The following is a 24,882-nucleotide window of genomic DNA, read 5'->3' as shown; positions in this document are numbered from 1 at the left end:
TAGGCCCTGCTCAATGTTTTGGTTTTGACTGTTCTAACAATAATTAAAAGGCAAAATAGAAATGGTACAATGATCAGCTCTTATTTCCAAAGATTTTCCAGATAAATACTTTATGATTAATTTGGCAAAGAGGGATAATTGTAAGCATTTATGTGAGTATTACTCTAAAACATTTAGAGAAAAGAATTCAACCCCTAAAACAACCTTGACCTATTTATATATTATTGACAATGAAAGTAATATGAACCTATGGTGAGATATGATGTATAGTTATGGTTTGAGACACCTGAAAAAATAATTGTTTTCATGTTAACATCACAGCCAAACATATATGCAGGTTTTAATCTGTCTAAAGCAATTTTACCTTCTCAATTAAGAATGTTTAACATTTGAACCAAAAACAGTACAGCACGAGTAATTAAAGGCTTAAGTTAAATACATAGACAGTCATTTAAATTTAGATCTGCAATAACATTTACTATTATTCTCCAAGGCTTTGACTGTGCTTGACAGAAACAAAGTACTCTGGGATTAATTTCAAGAAATGGTGCCAACTGTGTGCAATTTGCTGTAATTAAGACATGAAAGAGTACTAAATATTCAGATTAAAAGAAGCATGATGGAGCATGATAGAGAATCAAGGTGGGGCATCAAGCCAAGACAGCAGAGACACTCTGAGTATTCACTTCTGCATAAGATGAAAGTGAAACTTACTGGATGAACTTTTCTCTCCTTCTTAACTGGTTGTTAATTAGCATCAGGATATTTGTGAAAGCAGGAAAACTAGATATGCACAATATCTAGGGTATTTTTTTTAACTGCAATCTAAACCTGTAACTCTAATGAAAATTGTGCTATCATAACAATACCGAAAATCTGATGCAAGCTACTTTATACTATCTAGAAGCAATATCAATGCTAGAGTTTTACTTTAAGATTAAAGATTTGGTAATTAGGAAAACAGAATGGTAACCCTCTTTTCTATCTAATTTCTACTGTTTATTCAGTTATCTTCTTGTCAGTTGGGATGGGAATTGCAGTTTGTGTTTCTAAACTGTTAAATTTCCTTTTATTACTAGCAAACCCCATTAAAACTCTCAAAAGCCTGGATACATTTTTGGTCCAACACCTGTTTCTTCTCTCCCCTTTGCTCTACAAAATGCTGTGAAACTTTTCCAGTGAACTATTAATTATTTAAATGAAGCATTTGTCTTAATGTCGTTCTTATGCAGATGTCCTTTTAACTCGAAGTATGCAGAACTTTACAATGTAAAGTATAACTTTTTGCTTCTAGAGAAGATGCCAGGACTACGCTTTATTGAGAAAGAAATGGCAGAATCTTATCTTATAGCTCAGAAGACCAGAATGCATATTTTTTTTCTTTACATCGCCCTAGGAGATTCTATTGGAATGTTTTGTGGGGGGAGGGGGAGGGGGGTTGGTGGGTCTTCCAGGAAATATGCAAAAGAGATGACCTTCTGAGAAAATCCAAAGCGGCTCTCCTGCAGGCAAGGGAAGATATCAAAGCTGAAGTGGCTGAGGTGGAGCACTTTGACAGACTGGTCAAGCAGCGGAAAGCAACTGCCGAAGACACTCAGAGAGAAAGAATCCGAAAGGGAGGAAAACCATCCTATTTAGAGCTGAGATTTGGCAGGTAAATCACGAACTGCAAAGATGTGCAGGAGCAGTGCAAAGGGACAAGGCAATAATGTAGAAAACAAGTGATATTACTGCACTGTGAATTTGGCACAGTCTAATAGAATAGAAATATCAATCATAATGACAAAAGATTGCAGTAATCAAATGAACACAAAAGGTTCCCTGTCCAGCGTTAAGGGGGGAATTTGAAGCTGGAGAGAGCAGCTTTATCAGACAGACCGAGTTCCTTTGTTTCTGCACACTACTGGAGAGTGTGAAAAAACCGGGGGGGGGGGAGCCTATTTCTGCCTCAGAGAGCTTTGCACACTTGCCGACTGCAAAAACTGTGCATTGTGTGGAATGCACAGATGTGCATGCATCGGACATCTGCAGCACACGCAACGTTTCTGACTGATTGAAGTCACACAATTAATTGCTCAGACTCAAACGTTATGGCTCAAAAAGGGGTGCTTGAATAGCTCCAAGACAAAAGAGCTGTTTTCACGTGCACTGTAGCCATACACTCAGAGAGAATTTCCCATTTCATTTTGTCAGCCATTCAAAGAGGCATTCAGCCACAGCCAATAATTTCCTATCTCAACCCCCCCTTTTTTTTCCTGCCCAGTACCTGTAGCCTTAGCTTATATGTTGGAAGGTGTTTTTTTTTTTTTCAGAATCTAGTCAATACCAAAAGGACACAGTCTTATTATCATCCCTTAACGTTATGGATCCACCCAATAGTAAAGTTTTGAAAGATATGATTTTTTTTCGCAAATAAAATATTAATGAAGTCATTTGGAATGTAATGGACAGCTTGTGTCAAACCCTTAATTTTCTCTTCCACTATTCACAACATTGCTAGACACCATGTTTCTGGATAAAACCCCCTAGAGGTTTGCCGCAAATTCTTTTTCAATACAACCAGATCATTGCAGATAATTGTATTACACAGGGTATTGATCCAAAATCGTTGTGCACCGGAAACATCTGAAAAAACATGATTATAGCTTTCTGTTTATTGTTTGTACATCATATAAGCAGGCTTTTGTGTGAATCACCTGTAAGAAAGGCAAGGTGGAAACATCAGAGAAATTACCTCTTTACAAGAATCTATTGATCACTTTAAATCAAAGAAGTATGTTTGACATAAGATTACCTGCCAGTTTGAACATTAGGTACACTATGTTATAGCCTGAGGCAGTTGTAAGTCTGACAAAGGGATTGTAAATAAAGCATGCAGCTGCTAGTGCCTCTGGCTTGGGATCAGCCAGGGCTCAAGTCCAAGGCATAGGTAAACTTAAAATAATTTAACCCTTTTCAACCAGCACCTTGTGAATGAGAGGAGATTCTTTAGAGAATTGTGTTTGTGTGGTGGGGAGAGAACATAAATGGACTTTATCAATTTGAACAGCAAAACCCCTTAGATTTTTATATCACCCAGCTTGCTCTGTGGGGAGAAATAAGGGAACTGACAGTACTTTCAATAAGCTACATCACAGGGCAACTAATGCACATATCCATAGACAAGCTTCTGATTCCCCCCTCCCCGCGTACATTATTTAAAAGTAATAAAGATCAATATTGTTTCCCTTACCAAAAATGGAGCATGGATGGTATCTGTTGCGAATGTTATCATTTTAAAAGACTGTGCAAAACTTTATCTTTTGAATATAGATATTTGAAAGCTAAAATCAAGGTATCCGATGTACAAGAAATCAAGTTTACCTTTACAGTCATTTCTGGCATAGAATATTCCAAACGTAAGGGGGGCTCATGTCGCAAAAGGTTATAGCAAACGGCTCAATTTTACATGCGACTAGTTTTGTACATGATGTTCCTCACCTGCTGATTTATTTGCACGGTTGGGCCAAAAAGTCATCTGTTCTATATATTATATTTTCTCCTAGGATTAAACAATGGCAATGAACAAAACTCTATGGTTGCTCAAAAAATAAGTCAAATTTGTAAAATAAATGTATAAATATATGCTTCTTAGAATTGTTCAGACTATATGGATGTTTAGCAGTCTGTCTTACATACATACTGGTTCAGATGCAACCTTACTGAGAGCATTCCAAAATTATCTATATTATAAGAATAGCAGATAATGACAATAGTGGCTCCTTTTGTAGAGAATATATCAGCTGGATTCCAAATGTTCTTGATTGTTAATTAAATACTTTTATTTAGATTTGGCTCATCGTAGCAACAAAGATTGATTTTGAGTGCACAAGATAAATGTATGCTGTTTGCAGAGACTAGTGTGCCAATTTTTTAAATGACAATATTAGTTTTATAAGGCTCCGGTCCCTTTGCTTCAAATTAATTGAAGTCTAATTTATACATCATTCTTCCAACATAAACCAGGGCTATTAAAAGGAAGATGTTTGAAGAGATTTGCTCTCTATGAAAATATGACCTTCTTAATTTTGGTGCTTTCTCTGCAAGGTGCCTCAGCCGCTGCATTTTCAAAAAGGCTCGAACTGAATATACAATATTCAGTATCAGGCTTTGGTTTCAGAAAGGAAGCATTCATCACTGATACATGTTTATTCTGAAATTTAATTCTGTACCTTATTAAACTTGGTCCACATTGCTGAATAAACATTTGTATGTCTGAGGATGTATATTTGTCGAACAGCTAAAACCCCCCACAAAAACCAACAAAACGGCAGATATATATCCGAGCTAAAGGACAAATATTTAAATGAACACCTATATATGTATATTTCTTAGAATATGGTCAACAAAAGAACAAAGGAAAAATGTCTTTGTCTTAAATTGCCTATTTTTCTGAGGAGGTTTGAAGCAGACTGCCCTAGATTCTTTGGTCTAATGAAAGAGTGCCATCTATTGGATGACCTTGGGAAATATTTTGTTTATACTGTAGAGGTAACCTATGTTGGAACTAATTTAATGAAGGAGAAGTTTTGGGCTTACATCTTAATTTTCTTCAAAGTGAAATATGTCAATAAGAATGTGTTGAAAAAGGGAAGTTGTTAATCAAAAACAGAATCGCAGTTTGAAATCATATGACAGATCATGCATGCTTTTTGAGAAATTCTGCTAAATATTTTATGTTTGCATAGTTAAAGATTTGAGGATTATTTGTCAATTGATAAACAATGAAATGCCTTTAAAATGTATGTTAAAGCATCTAAATAATTGCTTTATAGACATGTGAGTTTTGTTTTGTTTTTTCAAAAAATGCCTGCAGGCAGAATTGATTTTTTTTTAATCTGTAATTTCATATTCGACAAGTTCATATAAAACAGGCTTACCACTTCATGAAATGTAAAACAAAACAAAACAAAACAAAATAAAATAAAGCATTGGGTTTGTTTGAAGCTGCAATGCTTTTATTATCTTTCAACCCAAGAATTTGCCAGTCAGGATGAAAAACTTCTAATGGAATCCAGCTTGAAAGCCAGTCAAGGACTGCTAAGTGAGCAAGAGGCAGAAACAGTTTGCCTAGACCAGTAGAAAAATCACAGGCAGAGCTGAAGCCACTGAGAGAACGCATTATAGATTCCCATGAAGAAATTAGTGATTACAAGTGAGTTACTATTTGTTTTGATGTTACAGGAAGGGTTGAAAGCTAGCCAGAATTCAACAATAATTCTTTTAGCTCTATGCTGTAGGGTTTGTAGTACTCAGGTGGTGTGTTTTGTAACTGTCTTTGACTAATTTATTGATTAAATCAAGTATCAAATTGTTGATATACTCAGTTTATAAACAGCTTTTTGAGTGTGCTTTTTTAAAAAAGTCAAACTGTGTTAATCAGGATTCTTCTTAGTATTTTTATCCCTGCTAGAAAATGTGAAACTGCTTTCGTTTATTGTCTATCTGCCAGTGGCATTCTCCTCTTCCTCTCTTTTTTAGGGTCTGAAGGTTACATATGGCTCTTATTGTCTGTCTTTTTTGGTTCAAGAAGCCGCCTCAAAGCAAGACGCTACCAAATTAAAGCAAACTTAAGAGTTTGAGCTTCTAGTCAGAGTAACGAGTAACATATGAAGTTGCTAAAATGAACTCAAATACTAATCCTAATACCGTTTCTTTTCTTTAAGGAGAAAGTTAAAACTTCCAAAGAAGGTTTTTCATGTTTATGAATCATATAAATTGATTCATAGTTCAGTTTTCCAGGGACAGTTATGAAAGGTATTCATCTCATCTAAATGCTTTTGTCTCTTCCGCATTATATAAATACTCTGAATAATGCATTCTTCTTGCTGAATTTTGTACATTGTGTGTTCAATTTAGACAGCCTGTTTTGCAATACTGCAAAGTAAATGTGAACTTCGTGAGTTTCTCAGATACCGTTCTGTGAGTGACTGCTTAATCAGGGGGAGGTTTTATTAGTCACAACTGGGTAGCAAGCATCACATTTCTCCAAGATACCCACATTTCGTATTACACTGTTAAGTGACAAAACAGTTTCTTAGATGCCTAGAGCTGATGGTGATCCATTTACCTGGGATGTTTAGGACCCATCTGAGCCCCACCCAAAGCTAAATTCCAAAATAGGTGAGCAATAAGAATCTTGCTAGGCATGGATTCACACAGTGGTTGTGAGTAAACAGCTTTGGGCCTGGTCTTTTGGCCACAGAACTTGTGATCTGACTGCAACTTGATTTGTCACTTTTCTACCTTTTTGTCACTGAATCTTGTATGACAGGAGTCTCAAATGATATAGAATCCAGTCATTACTTTGTTATGCACATTATGAGAGCAAAGTCATTTTTGAAGATGATAGTCAACTCCATTAATCTAGAATGTAAGGGGGGAAAGTTTATAGATAGTTCTAATATAATTATAGTAGAACAACATGGAAAATTCCTACCAAGCAAGACATTACATCTCACCTTTCTCCTTAAGCACATCAGTTCAATAAGTTGTGATTTCAATTCGTTTATAAAGACTATGTTTAATGCAGGAAAAAGTGCACAGAGGAAGAAAAAAATCATAATTTGACAGTTCACATTAAAAGTGTCCAGGATTATTTGGCCTCATCCAACAAAATAAACAATTGGAATGATTTCCAGACATTTATGCAACCCATATACTTTCTCCCTTATTAAAGGAGAAAGGTATCTAATAATCTTACATTTAACCCTGATGAAAAAAGAGTGGAACTTTAACAGTCAGAGTCTCTGCTTCTTGAATCCATAGGCATTACAGAAGTCTTGTTCACTCGGACAAACATGGTTTGCCTGCATGTTCCCAGTTAAGGAATCCCTTCTTTCAGATGTAGTCCAAGACGTGTTGGCATTCTTAGTTACTGATGGACTACTCATATTTTTGTGAAGCAGTAGTGCATGGCTGACTTATGCTAGCAGTACTGCTGTGGCTGGTGGGCTAGCTTCACCTGCCATCCATTTCAGTGACATAGATAAAGAAGACAAGGTACTCACAGAGTGGGCACGCAGGCAAATAACAGCTCATGAAAACGCTTAGTAAGCTGGCCATCTGGCATGTTGCCTCAGTTGCGGAAGAGAATTTCACCACACTGCACTGCCATGGATTTCTGATTGGATGCCTTTGTGTGGCAAAAGTCCCTCACTACTGGAATATAGATACAGGCTTTCCAAGAGGTTCCGTGAACATCACTGCAAGTAGACAGTTGCCTAAATTCATGCCATGAGTGGTTATTTCAAGAGCAAGAGAAGCACTAACCTGGCTTCCAATGATGTTTGATTTGATTCAAGTATTGTAGCCAGCACGTGGAGGTTGCTGGATACATTCCTGCCTGACATTATGTCCATGGAACACACCATTGGAAAGCTGTCCATCAAATGAATTCCCCCCCAATCATGTCGAGAACTTTTGCACCAATCAGAAATGTGTAGTCTTAGCTTGCAGGCTTTTCTTCTAACCAGAGAGATCCCTGCAATGAATGGCTTTCTGAAGCTATTGCTTCCCAAAGCAAAGCTGAAAGCACTTTTAGCAGCCTACATGTTGGGACCATATTTGAATTGGCCCCTATGCTCTCTACACGTCAACGCCTACTATAGTTCAATTTTCTCCATGGTATAATCATCACACCTAACTCTTAAGTGGTTAGCATGAACCCCCCCCCCCATTGCTGATGGGACTCTGAGGTTTGCCTAAGCCCCACCTTCCATGGACTTTGGGACTGAGATTACAGACCTTAGGACTGAGATCAGATCACAATTTGCTGTGCAATCCTAAGCATTCAGTGAATAATGTGCCATTCTGCTTGGGAGCATGTTTGATAATCACTGTGCCGCATCATGGGTAGCCCTTCCTTGGTTGCTTTAAAATGCAACCTATGCTACCATATTCTACTGCCCAGCATTTCAGCATAGTTACAGTGGCTGCAAGATGCCATATGCTAAAGGTGATAAGCCAGCCCAGTGTAAGAGTTGAATTGTTGCATTAGGATCCAAAACACCTGGGTTGAGTTTCCCACTCTGCCTGGAACGTAACTGAGTAACCTCAGGTCATTCATTCACTTTCAGCCTAGCCTATTTTTCAGCATGACCAGGAATATCATGTATGCTGTGAAGGGGGTGAAACCGGTGTTGTGGCACACTCAGAATTGCTTACTGCATTATTTTCTTTAGGGAGGGTTAATTCCATTTTCTGCATTGTTTGTTACAGAACGGCTGATACTTTATTGCACCTTTCTAATTTTTGCAATCCTAGTTCTACTACATTGCTTACTAGGCTTCTAAGACTATTTGATTACATTGTTTTATGCCATGTAATCCACCTTGAGTCTCAAGTAACAAACTGTTAACAAATAATAAAGTGTCATCAGTAAAGGAAAGATTAAGTAACTACCACAGTACACATATCTCCCCCCCCCCCCGGTCAGTAAAAATGTTCTGGGCCCGGTCTGTAGTAAACTAGGCAAATAGGAGAGAAAGGTAGGTGGCAGTTTATAAAATCACAAGCTTGCAGAGAGTCCACCTCCTACATGTATAAAAACAAAAGTGCAAAGTTATCCTTTCTGTAGGTGTCACAAAGCAAGTTCCTAAGGCAAGCACAAGCAATGATTTATCTTAGCTGCTGGACAGAAAAGAAAGTACATAACAAGGCATAGCTGGAAATACAATATTTAATAGTTGTACAAAATTCACAGGTTTTAAGGTTTTATTGCCATTTACTCTGGATGAGCCACATGTAAAGTTTGTAAAGGGGGGGGGGACCCAACTACAACAACCCCACTATGTAAGCCTGTTACACTTGAAAGATTTGTTCAGAATGTCCAGTGGGAACCTGGAAATCGTAATAATTTGTAGTATCGATTGTGTGAAGCTATGCAGCTGCGGCCCCTGGTGAATAGACAGGAATAGACATTTTATTGATTAACTTTTACAGTCATATTTTCAAGACTCTGCTGCAACATAATTTTCACTTCCCAGCTTTGTGCTGCTGCATCATGAAACTTGGATTCTTCTCTCTTAACATTTACCCACTTGAGAAAAACAGTATGGACTTGCCTGTTGCAGACTTGGCCATGGAGCAATATATAAGCTTTTTGTAGAAAGTCTTCCATTTTGGCTTTTCCATTCCCCGCATTTAAAGGGGATCATCAGAAAAGGAAAGCAGGGCTCTTAGATGTAACATTTTCAGTAACTAGTTTATTGCTGCCGTTTGCTTAAATCAATAACTGCAAGCAAAAAGTTCTGCATAAAAAGTGAATCGTCTCACTAGACTTTGGCTTTTCTCTTCATGACCTGTTTATTAAAAAAAACAACAACTAGATACTGAAAATCTACAATGTGGCCTCTTGGAAAAGCTGGTTTAGATATTCAGTGGGTATTTTAAAAAGTTTTTAATGTGCTGGGATCTTTAATCATCTATAGCATTGGCTACTTAGTTTTCATTCAAATGTTTTAAAAAATCTGAAAAAATAAAGCGAAAACATTGCTTAATTTGTTTCTGTTTCATGTATGCTGAATTTTTCTAAATGTCTCAGTATGCTGTTTAAAAATCGTAGTCACTTTTCATGACTTCACCACGTTCAGTGCATTTGGGAAAAAAATACCCCTGGGTTGTTTTTGCCACCCATAGAGTACACTCCTATGAAAGGCATTGATTTCAAAGGGCTTAGACAGGGAAACACTGCAGAGGAGTACAAGTTACAGCAAACAACTGCCAAAAACTATGATGACAGTGAAGTCCCTGGTACTGGTAGTTTTGGGGACAATTTGGCCCCTGCACCCTTTCTGAATGGAAAATGAGCTTCTCAGGTTGGTAGGCTGGGCTGCATGCCTTGTATAACTTCGATGGGGGAGAATGGGAAGCAGGAAATGATTATTTAAGCAGACTCTATCTCCTTGCTGCGGATTTGCTTCTGTAGCATCAGTCTACTGACATAGTCAGTGTGCAAGCAGCTGATCACGGTGAGCCCAAATAGGATTTTTTTTCTTGGGGGGGGGGGGGGGGCTTGGTCCTGATTAGATCCCATTTGATGGGACTGAGATTTTGGATGATTAAAGCCTGGTCTCTAGGGATTGATTAAACAGGGATAGTAAGAATAGCATAGTTTCCATGGACTCAGCAGGGATAATAGCCAAGCACCTTGAAGTATTTAAAGGTAAAAGGGGTTAACAGTGGGGGTAGGGTTGCAGCCTCAGGTTGGGAAACTCCTGGAGACTAGGGGTGACACCTGGGGAAGTCAGGGACCTCAGCAGAATACAATGCACTGGAGTCTACCCTCCAAAGCATCCGTTTTCTACAGGGGCCTGATATCTGAAACCTGGAGATGTAGTATAATTTCAGGGGATCCCCAGATGCCAGCATCCTTAAGTTTTAGACAAGACAACCACGCACTGGCTGAGTAGGTGGGAAAGTGGGGAGGGGACTCTCTTAATGCAATATCTGCTGAACTCTGTTTGCTGGATGGCCAGGGAAAGAGGGCTGAGGTATGCTATCTTCTTTGGCACAGGTCTGCCCTCAGGAAAGGATAAGCAAGGCCCAGCAGTACTGACTGAGTAACGAGTAGTTGTGATGTTGTCCAAGTACAGGCAACAATCTGAGCCTCAACATAGGAGGCAGGCAACCAAGGTGATTAGGGGGTTGGAGCACCTTCCCTATGGAGAAAGGCTCAAGAGTTTTAGACCTCTTGGTTTAGCAAAGAAGATGACTAAGCTGGAACATGATAGAGGTTTATAAAATCATGCATGAGGGAGAAAAAATAGACAGAATTTTATTTCCATCTCCCAAAATACTACAACTGGGTAGAATCCAATGAAGTTGATAGGCAGTAGATTCAGTAAAGACAAAAAGAATTTCTCCTGTTCTCAACAAGTGATTAAAATGTGGAATTCACTGAATTCTCTGTCAGAGGGTATAGACAGCTTTAGAAGAGAATTAGACAGATTCATGGAGGGTAAATCTATCAGCCATGGTGACTAGAGGGCACCACCACATATAATAAATGTCTGAAAACCAGTCTGAAAACCAGGCAATAAATGTCTGAAAACCAGTCTCAAGAGGCAATATCAAAGAAAGGCCTTGGCCTTGATGCCCAGTTGTCAACCCTACAGAAAAAATGGGTTGGCCATTATGTGACACAGGATAGTGGCCTAGATGGACCGTCAGTCTGATCCATCAGCCCTCTTCTTCTTAATCCATACCGTTAGAGGAAGGAGAGTGTCAATAATGATGCAGACCAGCAATTAATAAAATCTGCTTGAGTCTGTATGCTGTTCTCATTTCTTCCCTTGGTTATAGAGGGCGATATTGCTTGGGTATCTACTCTGATGCTATCAAATCAGCCAATAAGCAAATCTTCATTCTTCTCATGCACATATATGCATTTGATTTTCTAATAATATCAACATATCTGTAGCATTTTTATTCTTCAATCCTTACCAGTATGTATGCTCATGAAGTCTGGTTCTTGTTATAATTTTTGAACATTTGAACAGTCCTGCCAACTCTGTAATCTTGTCAAATATCATAGCACCAATATCCTGTTATGTTTTTGAATCTCTGCTCCAATCAAGTATACCACAACAATGCCATGATGCCGGGACCCCGATAAATGATGTGTGCATTTACAACAAATGTGTACAAGCCACAACTGGAATTCTATGCAAATGCAAATGTTTTGAACAAAATCTGACAGATACTCTTGCCATCAAACATTCTGTTTCTCCAAGTTCATGGAACTACCTTCATTGAGCATTCATGGAAACAATCCATTTTCCTAAACATATAATATTAATTGATATTTCTAGTTTGTCACTTCAACTTCAGTGTACCATTTGGTCACGTTGTATTTTCCTTTTAAAAAAAAGAGCTAACCTTGAGAATTACATTGTATAGTTAAATCAGCTTCATTACATCATGAACGATCTACTTGGTTAACTTTACCTTTTGGACTGAGTGCTGGATACAATGCATCATTGTTACTTGCATATTGGATTATACACTGCATCACAGCTCTTGTTTTGATGCTGTACAAACGTTTTGTAATTTGTATAAACATTTATGGGAGCAACATTTGAAACAGTCAGTCTGAATGCCAGTTTTCCAAATCTCAGCATCTGATCTAATCTCTATGCTTTTCAGATATGTAGAAAATATGTAGAAAATGTCTAAGGAACCAGTGGCAAATTGAGCTGCACTCAACAAGACAACCATATTCACTATTAGCTTCCTATTTTTTTAAAGCAAAACTTGAGATCTGCCTGGACCTTAACTACTAGGTGAAAAGTATTTTTAGTAAGAGTACCAAGTAGAATGAGTGTTATACATTTATATAGCCACAGACATGTAACTTCAAAGCAACCTTAACAATTTGTATATGATAATTCTTATCAGCCTAATATTCTAGGCAGGCAATTGCCATCCTGCTTCAGTCACCTGAGATGACCCACACTTTCCTACTCCCATCAGAACTCCCTTGCAAGACTATACCCCTGCATCCCAAACCTGTGGGCCGCGGACTACATGTGGTCCTTCGACTAATTGGAGGTGGGCCTCGAAGAATGCTTTCTCCCCCCCCCGGCCCTTTACTTCATCCCCCCCCCAGCCCTTTACAACACACTTCATTGTTGTGGCGTGTCTGTATCTTATTTTGAAGGGATGTTTAAACATTACCATAGCAATCAGAGAGCGTTAGGGCAGTGGTTGAGAGTAGAGGAGTAAACTACCCCCCCCACCGGGCCTCATAAAAGGCGGTGAGTGGTCCCCGGTGAGTGATCCCCAGCGTTGAGTGGTCCCCAGTGGTAAAAAGGTTGGGGACCACTGTTCCAGGGGACAGAGAGTTAGCCACCAAGAGCAATAGAAGAGAGGGGGAAGGGGCTACTATGGCACTGTCTTTGAACCTGTTCCAGGAGCCAAAGAGCAAGCAATCCTTTTAGATTTCTTTCCCACTTTTCCATTTAAGAAAGGAATTCTAGAGGCAGGAAACCATCTCATAATTTGGGAGCAGAAGGAGAATAGATTTTTATATGTGCAGCTGTCAGAATCCACTATCAAAAGTGGCAAGAGGGGATGGTCTTTTATTCCCAGAAGGGAGAAAGGGAGTTGCTTTGAGACAATTCTTCCTTACAGTAGTTGACTGATTATTTAAAAGCCTGGTTCTGACTTTTAGAGTCCACTGATTCTCTCTCATGTGCATGTATATACACACACTTTACAGTTTGCTTGGCCTTGACAGCAAAGCTCCCACCCCCATCTTTCATTTCCCCCTGTACTTGTTCAATTGAAAAATTGGAAGAAAATCGGGGGGGGGGGGAGGGAATGACAAAATCATATCACCACATCGATCAGCTCTAAGGAATCCCCACAATCTCTGTGAGCTTTACCAGAGAGACTGTTTGAATTCCTAGAATGTTACTCAACATAGTCACTTGGGGCTGCCAACCTCCAGTCAGTGGCTGGAGATCTGTCCATCACAATATATCTCCAGGCAACAGAGATTAGCTCACCTGGAGAAAGTGACCTCTTTGGAAGGTGGATGCCATGCACTTATACCCCACTGAAGTTCCTTCCCTCTCCAAACCCAACCTTCCTCTCCCAGTCTGTCCCCAGATCTCTCAGGATTGCTAGGTGCAGGCCTGGCAACACTAGACACACAGAGAAAAAACAGAAAAGAGCTGACTTCCAATTCCATATTTTTAATGGATATATTTTTCTAAACAATGGAAAACTAAGCATAGATTGAGTTGCTGGGGTAAAGGAAAATGGTCTATTCTTGGTGTGATAAAACAATTGGACTTGTTTGCTTCAAGGAAGATGGAAGGATTGATATGATATGCTAGGCAGGTGCGGAAACAGGAAAGAAGAGGCACAGGACTACAAGAGCAGAGTCAGGGTGGTGTAATTAATGGTGTGCAGCACTAGGACTGAAGAAACTCTTGTTCAAATTCCTGCTCAGTCACAAGGCTTGCTGGGTGATGTTGGGCCTATCACAGTCTCTCAGCCTAATCTACAAGCACAAGAATGTGAGAATAAAACGAAAGAGGCAAGAACCAGGAAGGGTACATCAAGGTGCGTTGGAAGACTGTGGGCACTTAGTGGAAAGGCAAAGAAACAAAAAAGGATGAACATGGGTGCAATGGACAAGTAACCCCCGGGATCTATGTGTGCAGAGTTCTTGCTTTGTATGTCTCCGTGCTAGTTCATTCCAAAGCGGGGAAATGCAGAACTGAAGGAAAATATTTAACAACCAGTAATATATAACCTCACTAACTTTAATAATCTAAAGAATCCTATTCCGCAAAACACTGCCAGATGCAACAAAATGTGGCAAGGAATCTTCTAGGTCATGTAGTGCAATCTGCTACAAAGCGGGAATGCCTAGGCTTGTGCCATCCCAGCCAGATGCTCATTGAGTCTTATATTAAATTCCTCTAGGAGGGTTTTTCCCCCCTCCCTTAATATATTTCGTACATGTCACAGTCCCTAGATTCTCGTGGGAGTCCAGGAATGTATATTTGTAAAACCAGGGCCAAATTACATAAGGAAGAAAAATAAAATAAAAAAATTAACATAGATAGATGGACTTGTAAGAGCAAAATACAAATAGTCCCAAACAAGATTGATTTCTGCATAATGTGGTGGAGGAATCCCCTGTTATTGATCAACCTTTAAAGCCCAGGCACAGCGCTTAAAAAGATAAAGTAAGCAAGGTCAGATAATCAAAGCATTTAAATAGTAAAAACAGCAACTGCCACTGTAGACTGCTAAAGTAAATCCATAATACAAATTGCTTTAGCAAAAAGTGGATGAGCAGCTGATCTTCCTATTGAACTTTTATACTGTTCAGTGACCACACTGGGAAAAGGATTGGGAGACATGGTTTAAAGATCAATATTGAGTGAGATGTACTAGGGATTCATTCAGAACATGAAAGAATCACTGGAATGAGACAGTAGAGATATCTTTGAGATGTCATCAAGCAAAGATGGTTTAGTTAAGAACTCCCTGGGTGTCATATGTAGAGTAGGAATTAGCCAAATTTCTTTTTTTGTTTTCATTGATCCAATATGCTTCACCAGGGCAGCCTAATCTGTTTCAGTAAACTTTGAAAAAGCATTCTTATATAGCAAAACAACAACTTATATAAATGGGGGTGGGGGTGGCATATTGCAACACAGGCACTGACAGACAGTATGATGTAGTGGTTAGAATGTTGGACTAGGGCCTGGGAGACCCTGGTTCAAATGGTAGCTTGCTGGTTGACTCTGACCAGTCACTCTTACTTTGTCAAGGCAAAATAGATCAAGGAGGGGAGAGCCAAACTACCATATATACTTGCATATAAACTGACCTGCATATAAGCCAAGGCACTTAATTTTACCACATAATCTGGGCAAACTTATTGACTCACATATAAACCGAGGGTGGGAAATGCAGCAGGCTACTGGTAAATGTATAGGGTGTCCTAAGTGCTTAATCCATGCTTAATCATCACAGGCTTTCCCATCCAGCCTCCCTCCCAACAAATACAGAAAAGTCAAGAGGATGAATAGCTGCTGGTTTTTGTACCCCACTTTTCACTAACCAAAGGAGTCTCAAAGTGGCTTACAATTGCCTTCCCTTCCTCTCTTGATGCCAGACACCCTGAGAGAGCACTGACAGAACTGCTCTATGAGAACAGCTCTGGCAGGAGAACCAAACAGTGCCCCCCAGGCCAGCAAACCAGAGCAGAACAATAGTACCCAAAGTTGACAACCTACTATGACAAGTACAACAGCTACCAAACTAGGCGCTACAGTTCCCTCCAGAACAAAACACTGAAAGAAAGAACTGTAAAACTGAAAACTGAAAGAACTGTAAAAATCAACTTTTAAAAGAAACACAACCCCAAGAAGAAAAGGCAAACAATGCTGCCTCTCAGATAAAAGAAGAAACACTGAAAATACAGTAAATCCCAAAGCACCCCCAAAACCCACCCCACCCACAGAAACCAATAGAATAGTTTGGAATAAGAGATTAGGAAAAGAAGGGGAAAAATATCAGAATCTCTCAGTCAAAACATCAATGTCCTACAAGCTGCCAGAGTAAGCTTTCAAGATATTTGCAGAAGGCAATGGTTAGCTGGGAGCAATTAGCTCACTTGCAAAGAGCTTAGTTTTTAAGATCTTTGCAGAAGGCAAAGGTTAACTGGAGGCCACTAGCTCACTTGCAAAGAGCTCGGGTTGCAAATGCAATGCTGTGTTTGGCTGGCTGGGGACAGGCTGTTAATCAATTACCCGCGTATAAGCCGAGGAGGTTTTTTCAGTGCTAAAAACTGTGCTGGAAAACTCAGCTTATATACGAGTATACACGGTATGTTAAAATCACTTTTGAGTCTCCATTGAGGAGAAAAGTATGGTATAAATATATATGGGAATTTTTTTTTAATCATGTTTTTAAACACTGTTAACCCATTTGGTTGGAGTTTGCCTTCTTTCAAACCTCATCAGTTTGGGAATGGTATATATGGGAATGATGCATCCAAAGTTAAACCCTTTTAAAATCCCTATGGAATTTCACTGAGAGAAGCTTTTATATCAACTGGACTCAAAAGTGCTAGCATATGGCTGGATCACTCCATCATGTTTACCTTTAACTGAGTGTTTCCAGTCTAAGATTTCTTATATAATAAAGTCAATTAAAAAGACTTTACAACAATTTTGAAGATTTATGGTCATTTTGTCATTTTATTTTAAATCTGAAGTAGTACGACAAAATTTGAGTCCTATCGTATCTTTAAAAGCAACAAAGACTTATTCAAGGCATGAGCTTTTGTGTCTGAGGATGTGTGCCTGCGCACCAAAGCTCACACCTTGAATAAATATTTGTTGCTCTTAAAGGTGCCACTGGACTGTTGTACTCCTTCATAAAATATTTTCCCTATACACTTTGTGAGTGATACTGTGTGACAAAAAAATGGGCTGCACCCAGCAACGTGCCAACAGAACAAAAAGGAAAGACTACCAGGTGATAGTTAATCACAGAATCATAGAATAATAGAGTTGGAAGGAACCTCGTGGATCATCCAGTCCAACCCCCTGCACTATGCAGGACACTCACATCCCAATCGCTCATCTACTGTAGCCTGCCACCCCTTTGCCTTCACAGAATCAGCCTCTCCGTCAGATGGCTACCCAGCCTCTCTTTAAAAAAAGGAAGGCTGTTCCACTGAGAAACTGCTCTAACTGTCAGGAACTTCTTCCGGATGTTTAGATGGAATTTCTTTTGAATTAATTTAATTCCATTCATTCTGGTCTGTCCCTCTGGGGCAAGAGAGAACAATTCTGCTCCATCCTCCATATGGCACCCTTTAAATACTTGAATATGGTTAGCAGATCCCCTCTCAGTCGACTCCTCTCTAGGCTAAACAGACCAAGGTCCCCCAACCTTTCTTCATATGTCTTGGTCTCCAAACCCCTCACCATCTTTGTTGCCCTCCTCTGGACACGTTGACTGAGTTATTGTCCAAAGACATGTTTCATTATTCAGGCTTCATCAGGCAGAATCAGAACATTCACCTAGTGTTGTCCACTTTGTCCTGTGACAAAGCCTGCACAGCCAAATGCTTAGGAACCTTGTATTATTCTAACAGTCATCTGTTGCTGGGCATTTCTCCCTATTTATTTCCCCCAATGTTTCTCACACATTACTGTACATAGGGACAGCATCTCATGGAATATTAAGCAATACCTGTTTGATTCAATCAAATATCTATAATATCATTTCAAATAGCTTGAGGGCTAACTGTAGGTAGAAAATGGCTTGCTAAGTAAATATAGAACTATTTTAAGTAACATGCTGCTTTTTAATGTTGTTTATTAAAATATAGGGGGATTATAATCCATTTTTATTGAATCAGTGACAAAACACCAAAGGAGTTATTTACAGTGCAATTGTAAGAACACTTTCGTGGGATTAAGCCCACTGAACAGAGCAGGAAAGGATTCTGAGTTGACCTGCTCAAGACTTCACTGTATCCCATGCTTACCCTGGGAATGGGCATCATTGTGCTTGCATAATAATCCTAAAAGGCAGGTATGGCTGAGAAGTGATGGCTTGCCCAGTGGGCTAACCAAGAATTTAACTTTCAGGCTTCCTTGAGCACAACCATACTCAACATACTACACCAGGATAAGGTCCTTGAAAATTATGGACAATACTGTCCCCCCCCCCCCCCCTTGCAATGAGTGATTAATGCAAATATGGCTGCATTTTTTATTTGCTGGTAAAAACAATTTGCATTGAGGTGGCTGAAATAGAAATTTGATAATATAGTATATTGTGTTGTGCCCAGCAACAGCTCCAGTGGCACAAGAAGTTCCTTTCACAAGCTGGCAGTTCCTCATGATCTCTGGTTCAATAGAACAGAGTCTTTGGATGCAACTGAAAGGTGAGTTGGGGACCGAATGGTTCAACGCAGAAACTGAAAGAAACCGAAGAGTGGAGGTAGGAACTGGCAGAAGGCACAGAGACATCTGGGATAAGTTTAGAGAAAATAGCAGAGATGGGTCACAGAAAACTTTGGGCTAATGCAGAAAGTGGGAAAGTACCACCAGCACTATGAAGAAGAAAAGGAGGTCGTAAGCTAAAATTACAAACAGACTCGAGCATGAGGAAATAAGAAGGAATATAACTGACAAGCAGTATAGAGCAGTAGTTACTATTAGTCATATCTGGATCTGACAGAATTCATTTAAATTCCCATACTTCCATGAAGCTTCCTTGGAAATTGTAGGCCAGTCACCCTCTGTTGGCCATACCTATTCTTCAGGGCTATTCTGAAGAGAAATGGTGGAAGCATATGCCTACTGTGAACTTCCTGGAGAAAGGGTGGGGTTTTTTTTTTAAAGGATTAGATATGGGGATGCAGATCCATGATGGCACAAAATGAGATGAGTGAAAGTGGAAGACAGTGGTGAAGATAATGACTGTGGATAAGAGTCAGAAAAAGAGGACCAACACGGAATACAACTTTTAAACAAAGAATATAACCAAAAGGCTTTCCTTCAATTAACACAGTGAAGTGACCCTGTTGGGTCAATGAAAAAGGTAAGGGTGATCACTTCAGACTGATTTTGGTGGGGCACTCTGCTTTCATACAGGATGCAATAGTTTAGGGAAATCTGCATTCTGCTTTGCTATAATGAATAGTTATTTCAAACTGTTGTTGGCTCCATATTTGTTGTATAAATTGCTGATTACAGCAATTTTAGTGGTAAAATTGTGAAACAATATTCAGAGTTGTCAGAAAAAGGTCAGCTTATTTGCATTCATTAGGAACCTGGAGTACCACGTTGTATGCATTTTCCTTTGGGAAGCGTACAGTTATTGATTTGTATACAGCCGTAGGAAAAATTAATTAGAATTATATTTCACTTATTTCCAGGGGCTGTGTAATATAAAAGTCGTGCATTAAAAAAAAATTAGTCAGAACCAGCAAATGAAAATAGTAGAGGTTTTTGTTTTGTTTTTCCCCTTAGAGGGGGAAAAGTGTAACTTTTCTTTTACATATCTTATTTACAAGTATTTCCTTTGGGGCACAGCACATTTATACCTCTTCGATGGGAACTTCCATTTCCTTTTTCATTGGGAGACAAAATTCATTTAGACCCAGCATCTATGTGAGGGGGAGTGGTGATAATAAAATTCAATAAATCTCTGTTTCCTTTCTCCCCCATGAACATCAACACTGGCCAACAATCATATGAAAACATACCATGCTTCGTTGGGGAGTCCAAGTGTACTGCTGATATGCTCCATCAACATTCCTCAAGATTATAGAATGCTCTAGTTTAACGAGATGTAGTGACAGTAAACTTGTGTAGAAAGAAAAGTGAGAAGGGGCATAAGGAAAAACAAGAAAGGAGATACAATGACTCAGATGTTAACATTTACTATCAGTAATACTGTCAAGTGACTTGGGACCATCTCATTGCAAGTTTAAAAAATTACCTCAGTAAGGGGGGCATTGGCTTAGTTTCTGAAGGCAACTCTGCCAAAGCTGCTCTGTTACACCAGTGCTCAAAAGTGTGGCAGGAGAAAATGGGGGAGGGGAAGGACTTTCCTGATACTTTTACATCATTTCTGACTAAAACATGGAAGTGACATCACCAAAAGTCTGTTAAAATTATACAGATTGGCAACATCCTAGAGTGTTTATGATTTCACTTTAGATTTTAATAGGAAAGATGTCAACATGTCAACATCATTTTCCCATGCCCTACACCCATGTGCCTGACAACCCTATATATCAGCAATTAAATACCACTGATATGGGTGGGTAGGAAAACATATGTTCTCATATTGTGCACCCTAATTGGCATTATGACCAGGGTGGTGACTGTGGTACATGGATGGTATGGAGAAGTGAACAGCTTGAACACATGAGTCAAACCATTGGTTTACACTGAGACAAATTTATTGAGTTCTGCACTGGCTATTCAGACTGGCAATAACTCTTTATGGCTTCAGGTTGTTGAAGAAGAAGAAGAAGAGTTGGTTCTTACATGCTGCTTTTTTTATCTACCCGGCTTCTAGTCGCCTTTTTTTCTCAAAACGGCTTATAGTCGCCTTCTCTTTCCTCTCCCCACTACAGACACCCTGTGAGGTGGGTGAGGCTGAGAGAGCCCTGATATCACTGCTCGGTCAAAACAGTTTTATCAGTGCTGTGGCGAACCCAAGGTCACCCAGCTGGTTGCATGTGGGGGAGTGTGGAATCAAACCTGGGGGAAGGCTATCTAGTGAGTTGTCATTTTTTATTTCTGTCATTAGGTGTGCTTTCTGAGCATTTGCCATTGATGGAGTTTGAATTCTAGCTAGTACATTGGAAAGGTTCTGTGATGTTGTGATGCACAACCAATCAAATCAACTCATAAAACATAAATAAACATCACAAATGTGTCACATTATTTTATTCCCATTGAATACTGAATGAATGAACTATCATCCAAAATGCCACAGGGAGCTATGAGAGTAGAGAAGGGGGAGGGGGGGATGACAGCAACACAAGTGTGAGGTTGCATAACCCACCCATCCAGAACCATAAATTAAATTATGAATGTTAAGCAAAGGACAGGAACTTCACAGATGATGAACTGCATAGAGAAAGGTACACGGAATTGCACTGCCCATTTTGCCATGATGTTATAATGTTGCTGTGGGGGGGAAACAGTTATCAGATGTGTCATGGACAACCAAGGAGGGACAGTTGATTGTCAACCTCCAGGTGGCATCTAGAGTTCTGCTTTTGCATTGGATCTCCAGATGACCATGTTTAGATGCCTTGGATATAGCAGCTGCTTTGGAGAGTGGACTCCATGTCATGAGGAAGGAGAGATGGGCCTTTCTAACACATCACCCAGCTTCATTACCCAACTTTCACATGAAAAACAATTAGAAGAAGAAGAAGAGTTGGTTCTTATATGCCGCTTTTCCCTATCCGAAGGAGGCTCAAAGCGGCTTACAGTCGCCTTCCCATTCCTCTCCCCACAACAGACACCCTGTGAGGTGAGTGAGGCTGAGAGAGCCCTGATATCACTGCTTGGTCAGAACAGTTTTATCAGGGCCATGGCGAGCCCAAGGTCACCCAGCTGGTTGCATGTGGGGGAGCGCAGAATCGAACCCGGCATGCCAGTCCACACTCCTAATCACTACACCAAATTGGCTCAGCACAAGAAGTATTCACGTCCATTCTACCTATTTTTACACAATGTTATTATGTTTCTATATAGTAATGGAAGAAATGTATTGTAACACAATCAATATTATGTTTTAAAAATAGCAAATATATTGGAGACAACTGGGAGTAGGGCAGTATGCAGGATGAACAAGTTCAAATGAGAGAAACTAAATTTGAATTTGTGAATTCCCCACTGTAAAATAGTGAGTTAAAATCCAAGGGGGGAACCATTACTGTCAAGGTGAATTCTGAAAATGCATGGTAAGGGGATGCAACATTGAGATCTACTCCTGAGGAGACAAAATGTTGTGCAGACATTTTTTAAATAGTTCGATTATTTAAGAATGCCAATGTGTGTGGCGGTCACTCTTGTGAGGAAATGGACCTTCTTTGTGCAGCGTAGATGCTTTACTGTTGAGCAATGGTCCTCCCCAAAGGACTATGAACGAAATAAAATCTACAATGAATCTGTTGCGAAATAAAACCTACAGCCCAAAGTAAATAGTCAATATATATATTCTTCTAATTCCACAGGTCTGAAGCAAAGCTCTCCAAGGCAAACAAAACACAGAAAAGAACTTATAACAGGCATGTTCTTTTGGCTTCAGAAGCTCACCACAAACCTGGAAGCAAATGTGGTAAATCTCAGACAGTAGAAGATCACTCTGATGGCCTCTATTCCTTCATTTGTGATTCAGCTTGCATAACTTTTGTCAAACGTGGCCCAAAATTGCTGCATACTTCTGTGAACTTTTAACACATCAAATGGATTAGTGTGTCTTATTTTGATTATATCCATATTGTTCACTGTGATAAGATTAGATTCTTAGTCATTAAAAAGAAATGTTTGGCTTCTTTCCATTGAATTCAGGCATGCGCTAAGTGGAAAAAACAGACTTGCAGATCTTCATATTGTTCATATGTGACACATGTTAGCAATTAATCAAACCACAGTCACCTCTAATTAACAACAATATCGAGGCCAAAATATGGTAGAAACAGATGACAAAAGAACTGAGTGCACAGTCTGCAGAGAAGGAAAGGATTCAAGTGTGCCGTTCTCTTTATAGCTGTCAATAAGTAAGCAGTGATGTGGCTGTTTGACATTTAGCAACTTCTGAAAACTTTGACTGTGTGACAAATCAGCAGTGATGATGGCACACATGTAGTCATGTAATAACAGGATGCAGTATAGTCATCTTAACGCACATCTGTTTAAATCATCAGAGTATGGCACACTGAAGAATTTCCATCTGAAATGTCAGACTTGCTATTATGTGGCAGGAAAACTATCTATCTAGTACATTGATATCCCACTGCTCTTCCAAGTAGTTTGGTGTGGCGTATATGATTCCCCCCCTCCATGATTTTACAGCAATGTTGTGAGGCAGTGATGAGTATAGGGTGCCTGCTTAAATTGCTGGTTCACTATATGACTGCACATATGAACTATTATTATTATTATTATTATTATTATTATTATTATTATTATTATTATTATTATTATTATTCAAGTGGGTAGCTACTGTAGTAGCACAACAAAATCAGAGTCCAGGAGCACTTTTAAGACCAACAAAGATTTATTCATGGTGTACGCACTCACCTTGAATACATCTTTGTTGGTCTTAAAGGTACTACTAGACTCTGATTTTGTTGTTGTAGTATTATTATTATTATATTAGATTTATTTCCCGCTGCTCCTGGAAAGCCATCTTGCGGCAGGTCACATAGTAAAACCCCACACTAAAACACATTATAATATCCCCATTAAAACTAGATATATCCTCAGTGGCAAAATTATCTCCCATCCTCCCAGGCGCTGTAGGCTGTCTCTTGGTGCGCCATAAGGGACTACAATGCCAGCAGTCCATGAAGCTGCCTTATGCTCAATCAGACCATTGGTTTATCCAAGTGTAACCTGCTGATGTGTTTTCTGGGGTTTGCTTCCTTCTTTCCCGAGCATTTCTTCTTTTTCTCTAAAATCCATTCCTGTTTTTCCTGTATCTCTTTAGAACAGAAGGTACTTGAGAAGAGTCCAGGAGGAATCACCTTTCTCTCTTCATTGAGAATCCATACAAAAATGGCCATTTGTATCAGAAGAGGACACTTGGCTTGGAACTGTTCAATATTTGGGGATTTGATCCAGACCTTATGACAGCCATTTGGATGTTGGCTGTTTGCCCCCACCATGACAACCATTTGGTGGTAGCACCTTCTCAGTGTTGTTAAAATTTCAAAAGTGCACATATGCTTAACAAGGTTGGGGTCACCTGATTTACTGTGACTTGCAGCTGTTCTCTGTGATCTTTTGCAATAACCTGGGGTCTTCTACACACAAATGAGAAGCTCTGCAGTTGAATCAGACCCTGCCCCCCAGGGCTTTTGCTCCATTGTGGCTCAAAACAATCCCAACATCCGTAGGCTGTGCAATTTCTTTGGAATTGTAGTTGTATGTAAAGTTACTCCAGTTTAAGTCTACTGTCATTAGCTGTGTATAGGATTGCACTGTGAATGAACTTCATGCTTAACTGGGGATCTCTTTCTGGGTCTTCCCATTTCTAATCTGATGTTCTAAACCAGGGGTAGTCAACCTGTGGTCCTCCAGATGTCCTTGGACTACAATTCCTATGAGCAAACGCTGGCAGGGGCTCATAGGAATTGTAGTCCATGAACATCTGGAGGACCACAGGTTGACTACCCCTGTTCTAAACCATTACTCTATTCCCAGCCACAAAAGGAAGGAATTTCCTTGCTCTACCTTCTATTTTCATATCCTGACATTGATTACAGGGAAAGAAGGACATTCAGTTTCCTTGAGAGGTTTTTTTCCAATGCTTTGGGTATGTGCTACAGTGCCCAAATCATATCACTGTAAATAATCTCCTGAACAAGCCAAGAGAGTCACAGGATATGAAACTGAACACTTGTTGTCTCATTCATCCCAGAACCTTAATTCAGTGGAAGAAGAATGAAATGGTGCAGAGAAGAGTAATATAAGTGAAGAAGTATGGATTCTTTCCATCCCCTTCAGAAAGCAAGGTTTCTACCCTTTAGCACGAAAATTTTTTTTCCCTCTGAATCCAGTCAAATAAATCAATAAAGACTACTTCCTTCTCACCTTC

The 24,882-nt window shown here is 39.5% G+C and overlaps 2 long non-coding RNA genes across 3 annotated transcripts in view; one reads left to right on the top strand and one right to left on the bottom strand.

The window, feature by feature from the left end:
• LOC143844660 (uncharacterized) overlaps nt 1-8,464 on the bottom strand; it is a 24,532-nt gene extending 16,068 nt beyond the window's left edge. The window contains exon 1 of the long non-coding RNA XR_013234074.1: nt 7,050-8,464. This is a non-coding gene — a long non-coding RNA (uncharacterized LOC143844660). The remainder of the gene's footprint in view (nt 1-7,049) is intronic.
• LOC143844658 (uncharacterized) lies at nt 2,903-24,882 on the top strand. Of its 2 annotated transcripts, XR_013234073.1 has the most exons (4): nt 2,904-5,194; nt 22,295-22,398; nt 23,773-24,328; nt 24,450-24,882. It is a non-coding gene; the product is annotated as an uncharacterized LOC143844658 (long non-coding RNA). The 2 variants fall into 2 exon arrangements; XR_013234072.1 differs by having other exon boundaries at nt 2,903-5,194; nt 23,773-24,882.

This window comes from Paroedura picta, chromosome 9 (genome assembly GCF_049243985.1).
Source record: "Paroedura picta isolate Pp20150507F chromosome 9, Ppicta_v3.0, whole genome shotgun sequence".
Classification (NCBI taxonomy): Eukaryota; Metazoa; Chordata; class Lepidosauria; order Squamata; family Gekkonidae; genus Paroedura; species Paroedura picta.
The sequence above is the reverse complement of the archived record's forward strand: the minus strand, read 5'-3'. Positions and strand labels throughout refer to the sequence as shown.